Below are 9,612 nucleotides of genomic sequence, written 5' to 3'. Positions count from 1 at the left end.
GTCCGGAGCCTGTGCTCCGCAACGGGAGAGGCCACGACAGAGGGAGGCCCGCATACCAAAAAAAAAAAAAAAAAAAAAAAAAAAAATAGAATCAAACCGTTCTACTTTGTAGTGCTTTGGCCCCAAGGTGCTGCTGTGAACATTATTCCACCAATTTCAGAGATTCCAGGAATGTCAGCAAACCGGATGATAGAATCATGGGGACTGAAAGACTAGGCTGGGGGTTCTGTAAGGGCTTACATTGAATTTTCTGGATGAAACTGATTTCTGATTTTATTTTGTGTAACTGACTTCAGCACATATCTCATGGGCACTGACCAGGTACACGGTATTTTACAAAGGGGTTGAAGAAATTAAAGAATTTTTTTAATGATACAATCTCTTCTTTAAGTGTCTTTCCATCTATTGGAAGAGTTAAGTAAATTATTGATCATGGTAAGAACAACGGTAAGCAAAATATGATATGTATTCAAATGAGGAAAGGTGATTTGGTTGAAGGAATTTTTAAAAATCCTCTAGAGAAGGTAAATCTGTAAATGGCTTTTCAGGGTAACTAGACTTTTACATGAAGAGAGAAGGAGAAAGAAGGAGCTCCTGAATCAGAGAAGGTGAGTGAGGCCATAGGGATAGAAACCAGGTCCTGGGTGCTTCATTGCCTCAATTCATTAAAAGTTTAGGGAATTCATAAATCAGGCATTTGAATAGTGGGTTTATTTTAAATTATTAGGAAGGAGCAAGAGAAGGGATGAAAAAGGGGGAAGCAGGGAAAAAATAAAGAAGGGAAGTAACGAAGGAGGGAGAGAGAATAAGGCAAAACCTCAAATTAGGATTAAGTGACTGTCAATTAATTTTGCATTCTGGAAGAGAGACAAAACAACAACAACTACCAAGTCTGACTTAGAAAGCCTCAAAGCAATATCTGGCCATTCTACATTTTCAGAGAGTTTGGTTAAAATAATGTAAGTAATTTTATAAACTCTCTAAAACTTACAGAAAACTAAAGTAATAGAGAATACTAGTTGTAAAATGTGTTAATGCTAAATGTATAAAAATTAAATATTTAGAAAACCCATATAAAATAATACAAGTTAAAAATTCATAATATAATAATAGACTAGAATAATAGAAAAAAATCCTAGTAGAATAATATAGTGTAACATCTTACAAATGGAAGCAGAGTCATAGCAGGTTCAAAAGTCTCTCTCTCTTACTCCATTTTTCTATCCAGATATCCAGTTGATCTCAGAAAACACATTCAAGGTCGACTAATGACTACAAACGTATAAAGAAGTTGTTGGAAGAGTTTGATGTTGTTCCCATGTCAGAGCACAGCTCAAGGACCAGAGTTATTCAACTAGCAACAGCTACATCAGATGAAACAAGTGACTTGAAAATCATTGGGAAAATTTGATAGATTACTTACACCAAAATGTATTCCATTAGAGGAGTAGATAGATATTAGATAGATAGTTACATAGATACATAGATAGATAGAAATCTTCAGAGAATTAGATAGTTTCTTTGAAAAATTAAAGGGAATTTTAAAATATTTTGATCCACTCATACTTTTATATAGGCTATTAAATATTTTTAATTTCAGCCCTGGCTCATTGGCTTCTCTCTCTCCATCTATCATTGCCTTCCCCAACCCTGTTTTACTCATTATATACGTTTCCTTATATTTACTGCATGAACATCACCTAATTTATGGTTTTAAATATACCTATACACCTAGGACTCCCTATTCTGTATCTCAAATTCAAATGTTTTTGAATTCAGTTTATATTTTTGCTGCCTATTTACTTTTCTTGAGTACCCCACAGGCATATTGAACTAAAAATCTCCAAAATAATACAAATCTTTTTCTACCTGCTGTACAAATTTCTAGGTGAATTGCACCAGTTTGGTCTCCGAAGTGAGAATTGAGGGAAAGGCTCAACCATTCCTAAATACCAGTCCTACCCGTCCACTCAGTCCCATCCCCTCTACCACCTAATATTTATCAAGTCCGTTCCCTACTCATCATCCCTATGGTCTTTGTCCAGATCCTCATTTCCTACCTAAATTATAATTGTAGTCCGGGGTTGATCCAGGTCCTTTTTGTCCTGAAGCTCATAAAATTTAGTGACATCTCATTAAAAAAAAAAAAATACAAAATTACAAAGCAAAATATCTTTTTAGAAAGAGAATTAATTGCCCATTCCACTTCCCTATTTTTCCCTACACTTTTTGCCTGCATCCTCTTTGGTCCTCTCCTTGTAGATAACAGTTTTGTAATATTTTTCACAGAGAAAATAGAAAGATAACTCAATCTTTTCTCTAGGATGGTTGAATAAGCTTTTTAATTGATTGTTTCAAAATTTTATTTTGGCTTCCTAACTCCCGTTGATAATGTTCCGATGTAATTTCTCCAAAGTAACTTTTTTGTGTGGTTGAAGTAATTTTTTTAATTTTTATTTTATATTGGAGCATAGTTGATGAACAATGTTGTGTTAGTTTCAGGTGTACAGCAAAGTGATTCAGTGATACATATGCATGTATCTATTCTTTTTCAAATTCTTTTCCCATTTAGGTTACAGTATATTGAGCAGAGTTCCCTGTACTATCCAGTAGGTCCTCGTTGGTTATCCATTTTAAATGTAGCAGTGTGTACATGTCAGTCCCAAACTCCCAGTTTATCCCTCCCCCCCACCCTTCCCCCCTGGTACCCATAAGTTTGTTCTCTAAGTCTGTGAGTCTGTTTCTGTTTTGTAAATAAGTTCATTTGTATCATTTTTGTTTTAGATTCTGCATATTAGCGATATCATCCCAGGTGGGTTCTCAGAGAATTCCAGCCCTTTGACCCCACTAGTCGTGGTCTAGCTCATTCAGGTCCTCACAGGACCCAGAGGCCAGTAGGCCAAGGTGAAAATGGCCTCTAAGCTTGGAGTAGAGCTGCATCTCTTGGGGTTCATTTTACTTGAGGTCAGGATTAGTGTGGATGCTCCCCTAGGCTACACAGGGTGTTGTCTTGTGTCCTGGTGGATGTGGTGGTCCCCAGAGTGAAACAGCGCTCTGTGACTCTGCCCTGTGACTGAGCAGGCTGCTGCTTCCTCCCTCTCTTCATCAAGTTTGGGGATGGGCCCATGCCAGTAAGATAACCAGAAGATTCAGCGTGAGAACTTCAAGAGAAATCTGCCTTTGGGAACTGTAAGAGGGTTCTGGACACAGGTATAAATTTTGATCCCAGCTGCTTGTTTTACAGAGTATGTTTCAGGAGAAAATTAATCTCTCTAAGCCTCAGTTTTCTCACCTTTAAAATAGGGATAAACATAAGACCTGTTTCAGGGTTACTGTGAGGATTAAGTAGAGATAATTTTCAAAATTATTTTCTATTGGCAAACATTCAAATTACTTCTTTCAGCTTCAATGGAAATGTAATAGTATTAATTGTAGTAGTAGTAGTAGTAGTAGCAGTAGCAACAGCAGGAAAATCCTCTTTGTCCCTACTTCAATCCTTCATCGACAATGCCAACTGTATTTTTCTAGAAATAGATGATATTCCTTATTGGGTCACCCTTTTTTACATGATAGAAACTCAAAACCCTCATGTACACAAGGGCTTTCATAAGCTGGACCTTGTCAACCTTTCCTGTATCCTCCTCCCTCTTATCCCCGTGTGCAAAACGTAGTTCCAGCTACACTGTTCTACTTATTCACTAGATATGCCATGTTCTTCCATGACTATGCACCTTGTAAGATTTTATAATCATTGGCACATTCCCTTCCTCAAGGGTTTGTTCACCTGCATTCGGACGGATTTCTGGAACCACCCTGGTCTCGAATGCATTAGAATGAGTTTTTCTGGTGAGACTTGTTTGTGCTCCTTTAAGACTCTGACACCTATGCTAAAGTTCTTTTGCTTGTATTTTAAATGGTTACTTATCTGATTCTCTCATTAAACTTGTGAGTCCTTTGAAAGCCAGTGTTGGGTCCTCATCACTACTGTTCCCCTGGGGCCATCCCATATCAGATACCCAATAATCTTTGAATGAGTAAATAACAGACAGCCACTAAAACAAGTCCCGAGTCACTATAAAATGCGTTGCTTGTTTCAGAAGAAAATACATAAAAAGGAAGGAAGAAATAGTCTGTATTTAGTGTAGCTGCCTTCTATTCTCCAGGGAATGGTGAGATGATAGGCAGAATAATGGCCCCCTCATCTTTGGAACCTGTGAATATGTTATGTTACACAACAACAGGGAATTACGGTTTCAGATTGAGTCAAGAATGCCAATCAGCTGACTTTAAGATAGAGTGTTCTGAACTATCCAGGTGAGCGTAATGTAATCCTAAGGGTCCTTTAAAGTAGAAGAGGTCAGAGGTCAGAGTCAAAAAGGGATTTGAAGGTGCTGTAGTGCTGCGTCCGAATCTACAGCAGGATGGAGATCACAAGCCGAGGAGTGCGGAGGCCTCTAGATGCTGCAAAAGGTAAGGAAACGGATTGGTATCTGTAGCCTCTAGAAGGAACATAACACTTTGATTTTAGACCAGTGAGACCCATTTTGGACTTCTGATTTGCAGCTCTGTGAGATAATAAATTTGTGATGTTGTAAGCCACTAAATTAGTGGTAATTTGTTACAGCAGCAAGAGGAAACTAACATAAGGAGGTAGGCAAGTAGAATAATCATGTTCAGAGCTGTTGCTACAAGTTGATGCCTTTTAAAATAGAGTAAAAGTTCTCTCACTTTAATCCTTGATACATTTGAATTGCTTAATCCTCACTTAAATGCATTTGGATTATCAGAATCCAGTACACAAGTCTCACCTTGGACCCTATATATAAATTGATGGGGGGGAAGGGGAAGAAAGAGAGAGCAATGTTATTTCTTAGTTCATTCGTTTTTGAGCGATGCCACTCTAGCAAGGAAAAGGTGAAAAAAATAAAAGCACCTGCTGTGATGAGACCTATTTTGCTGAAGACAATGATATCAGTAATTTATTTCTTTCTGGTGATATGCTTAATCCTGGTTTTAGTTTTGTGGAAGCTTGCAATATAATAATTATTTTTTCTCCTTCTCTGGACACCTAAGACACTTTCTACTTTGGCCGGTAGGAATAAGAAATAATAAAAGGTGACTGTAAATGAGAGGTGTAGAGTACTCCTCTCAAGTTAAATTATTTATGTTATGTCTGCCCCACGTTTTCCTGCACGTTCACTTTGCAAGTTCAGCTTCAGCGGGAGCGATAGCTGAATAGAGTCGGCTAATGAAGCCGCCCCTACCTGCTGGGTCAGAGCCTTACCTTTGCTTTTGGTTTGCTGTCCCAGTTTGAAGCTTTTGAAGAGTGTGCTTGGCAAATGCTAATGAATTTAAACTGGTTCATGTGAAAATTATTAGGTGTTTTGAGGGGAAAATTAAGGTACTTTGCAAATATTTTACAGCGTAAAAGTCGTTCCGGGCCTCTTATTCATAGATGAGAGTTTCCCAAGTCAAAGAAGTTTGCCAGCCAGATGAAAACTTAGCATATCTTTAACTTGAGTGCTTTTCCTATTCCAGAGCCTTTATTATTGTGAGTTTCACACATCGCTATTGCCACCCACACAGCTGGGAGAAATTAATAAATTCGGTGGTCTTCTCAGTACATTTTAGTGACAAAAACTCCCTCCTTGAACTTCAGGCTCCCCTGAATGCTTTACCAGCTAGGCCTGAACTTTTGGACTTCTTTGTCTCTGCATTGTCCAGTTTTAGCAAGAATCTTGCTAAGTCAGTTTAGCCAGATTCCCCAAACTCCATAGCTGATCACTCCATAGCTAATCATGTTTCTCATCCCCCACTGCCCAGGTGATACTTGTTTACCCTGCCTGCCTTCAACAAGAATGCCCCCTTGCCCTGGATGGTGCCTCTGAGTAATTTTCCATCCACTAACCCTGCTCCTTAGCTGTAAATTCCCACTTGCCCATGCTGTATTTACAATTGAGTCCAATCTCTCTCCACTATTGTATAATTCCACTGCAGTTGTTCTGTTACCGAACCAAACTTGGGTCCGCTGCCTTGCACAGTAAAGCCAATCTATTGTACTAACACTGGTTTGTGGTGAAGGAAAGTGCAGCTTTTACTGCAGGGCACCAAGCAAGGAGTCAAGGCAGCTAGTGGGCAAAAGGCCTGAATTTCCTGATGGCTTTCAGGGAAGGTTTTTTAATGACAGGGTAAGGCAGAGCTACCAGGTGTGTGACCAGCTCGTGGACATTGTTCTGACCGGTTGCTGGTGAGGAAATTGGGAGTCAGCATCATGGGGCTTCCCTGGTGGCGCAGTGGTTAAAAATCCGCCTGCCGATGCAGGGGACACGGGTTCGAGCCCTGGTCCGGGAAGATCCCACATGCCGCGGAGCAGCTAAGCCCGTGAGCCACAACTACTGAGCCTGCGCTCTAGAGCCCGTGAGCCACGACTACTGAAGTCTGTGCGCCCAGGGCCCCTGCTCCGCAACAAGAGAAACCACCGCAATGAGAAGCCCGTGCACCACAACAGAGTAGCCCCCGCTCACCACAACTAGAGAAAGCCCGTGCACAGCAACGAAGACCCCACACAGCCAAAAATAAATAAATAAATTTATTTAAAAAATCATGAACCTTCTGATTCCAGCCGGTCTGGGGTCTGTGTGCTTGTGGGCAACATGCAATTAACTTCTTCCACCTGGTGGAGGTTTCAGTATCTGCAAAGCAGCTCCAAGTATATGGCTCAGCATATTATCTAGAGCCCTTGAGGAGGCAGTCAAGGTCCTTGACTTTGTTAATGGCTAAATTATTATTATTTTGTCTTGCTTGACTGTTTTCCTTTGTTTCTGCGTTTTCTCACTTCTCTGATTAAATTTATCCTTTGCAACTTGGAGGAGGCCTAGGAAGCTAAGGTTTTTCTACAAACAAGTGGCAGGTCATGGGTGAGGGAGGTCTATCCCAGGAAGGCTCCATAGGGCCCTGCTCGGTTACAGTTCCTGTACCTATCCCCCAGCCCCTCGCCCAGTACAGTCTTCCTTAGCAGGCTTTAACAAGTGTCAGTGAATAATTTTTTTCTTTAACATTAGTCTTTGGTATAATGGAAAATTGGTATAATATAGGCAGCATATTACCAGAGTCTAAGGACTGTCTCCAAGTTCCAGCCCTATAAAATAATATTCCCTATGGAAATTCACCTTGTATTCCTACTGATGTAGATTAAATACAATCAACAAATAATTTGAAAAAATCAGAATGTAGAAAGAAGTGCTATTGCCCATGCAAAGATTTAAGACATTGATCGTTTGCAATTCCATAATACAGGCGGTTGTAAAAGGGCCATATCCCCCAGATCCTACCTGAGTTTACCTGCAGCTCTGGAAAGTTCGCTACACGCTGATCATTCGCTGCCAGAGAACACTCTCCTGCAAGGAAGCAAACATCCTGGGGGCTCTACCCAGAAGTGTGTGCTGCCCAGTAATATCCACCAGCTCAACTTTCATCCAATCAGGGCTGGAAGTCCCCTGATAAGTGTCCCAGCCTCCCTTGTCCTTTTAGGTCTGACAATTCAGAGGTGTGGTTTCTTAGAGGGTTCCCAGTGGGACTGAGTCCCATTTGCCCACACAGCAGTAGCCTCCTTTATGAGCTTGTCTTGGGTCTCTTACTTTTCCCTGTTTCTCACTTGTTTTTCCTGGCATTATCTTCCAAATGAACAACTAACACCCAACCTCAGGCTCTGCTTTGGAGGGAACCTTGTTTTGAGGGAGCTTTTTTGAGCACAAAGACAGCATTAATTAATGTCCCACCTAAGCCCACCACTCTTGTAAAGAGAACTAGATATCAAAGGTGAAGGGAAAGGTGGCAAATCAAATGCCTAAGGGCGTTAAAAGATAAACTGAGGCATGTTAAAAATGTTAAGAGTTTATTTGAGCAAAAATCCATTAGAATCAGACAGCATCTAATTTAGCAGGTAGAAAGGAGTTCCAAGGATCTGTACAAAAGGAAAACCTTTCATAGGCAGAAGGGAGCAGGAACCAAAAAGTAATTCTAGGCAAAAAAGCTCAGTGGTTATTGCAAGGTTCCTTTCCTTGAGTGAATGGCAGGGATCTATTAGGCAGTTACTTAACTGCTGCTGATTGGGAGATTCCTGACTGACTGGTTTAAGATTCCATTTCTGCGAGAGCTGGAACTACATTTAAGTCTCAGTTTGGTGATGTGAAGCTTAGCATAAGCAACTCCATTTGAGGCCTGTTGTATTGTTTTTTAAGCAAGGGTAACATAAGGAGTGTAGCCCACCGGGTAAACCTCATGAGTGGGCATCGGATAACAGAACTGTGTTGGAACTAGCCCACTCACACGTGGTTTATAGGGGCTGGAGCCACTCGGGGCAAGCAGATTTTTACCAAATGAGAAAGATATTATACACTGGCATCGCCATTTCTTCCACTTTCCAAGGGAAGTGGCAAAGAAGTGTTTTTTTGTTTGTTTGTTTTTATTTTACCGTACGCGGGCCTCTCACCGCTGTGGCCCCTCCCGTTGCGGTGCACAGGCTCCGGACGCGCAGGCCCAGCGGCCACGGCTCACGAGCCCAGCCACTCCGCGGCATGTGGGATTTTCCCGGACCGGGGAACGAACCCGTGTCCCCTGCATCGTCAGGCGGACTCTCAAACACTGCGCCACCAGGGAAGCCCCGAAACTAAGATTTTTTTTGTATGAAGTCTTAATTTTAAACTGCTGTGTGGCTAACAAACAGATAAGCGAAGACACGTGTAAATTTTGTTCGGCTCGTGGGCTCTGAAAGGTACTCACTATCTTTTATTTAAGAATCTTTTCCTCTGTAAAACGTCATTTCTGCAGTCAGAAGGAGAACTACTTGTCTACTTTGGTAATGATGAGACTCACTACTGTCCTACCACTCTCCCTTTCTCTGCTAAGAAGTCTGGATCATTGTTTACATGAATTGAGATGAAATATGCCGAAATACTGAGACAAAGATGATGTCTGTCTCTTACTGATTCCTTTAACAAGTCTAGTACCTGTTTACAAGATGCCTGTGAGCTCAGGAAACATCCATGACTAAAATAAAGGCCACTGTGCTCATGTGGGTTATATTCTAGCTGATGGGACCGTTAAACCATCTCTGTAAGCCATTTGAAATGTCAAGATCTAAAAGTTGTGATGAAAACTTTCATGAGGCTGTACTAGGGAAGTTTATAAGCAAGTATTTTACAGCAGAAGTAGTAACTTTCATATTATAGTATTATTAGGTTTAGGATATTTTTCTTTCTTTACTCAATTTTCCCAGTCAAATTTTATTGACTCATATTTTCACTCAGGACTTTTACTGAAAGGGCTTTACATACTGAAAGCAAAGGGACAAAAAAAAATCAATATGGTAGATGTTTTGTTTACATTACATGATGTTGCTGTTTTTAATTACTGGAGCTGAAGATAACCTCCTTATGGTCATATAGCTGAAAACTAGGAATTGCGTATAGGCTTAAATCACTACAAAGTACTTTTCACGACTCAATGTATACATGCCTTTTAAGGTAGGGTAGTAACAATGCGGCAAAGAATGAGCGTCTTTGGGGGCTTCCCTGGTGGCGCAGTGGTTGAGAGTCCGCCTGCCGATGCAGG

The sequence above is a fragment of the Physeter macrocephalus genome, chromosome 5 (assembly GCF_002837175.3).
Source record: "Physeter macrocephalus isolate SW-GA chromosome 5, ASM283717v5, whole genome shotgun sequence".
Classification (NCBI taxonomy): Eukaryota; Metazoa; Chordata; class Mammalia; order Artiodactyla; family Physeteridae; genus Physeter; species Physeter macrocephalus.
This window is presented reverse-complemented; position numbering follows the sequence as displayed.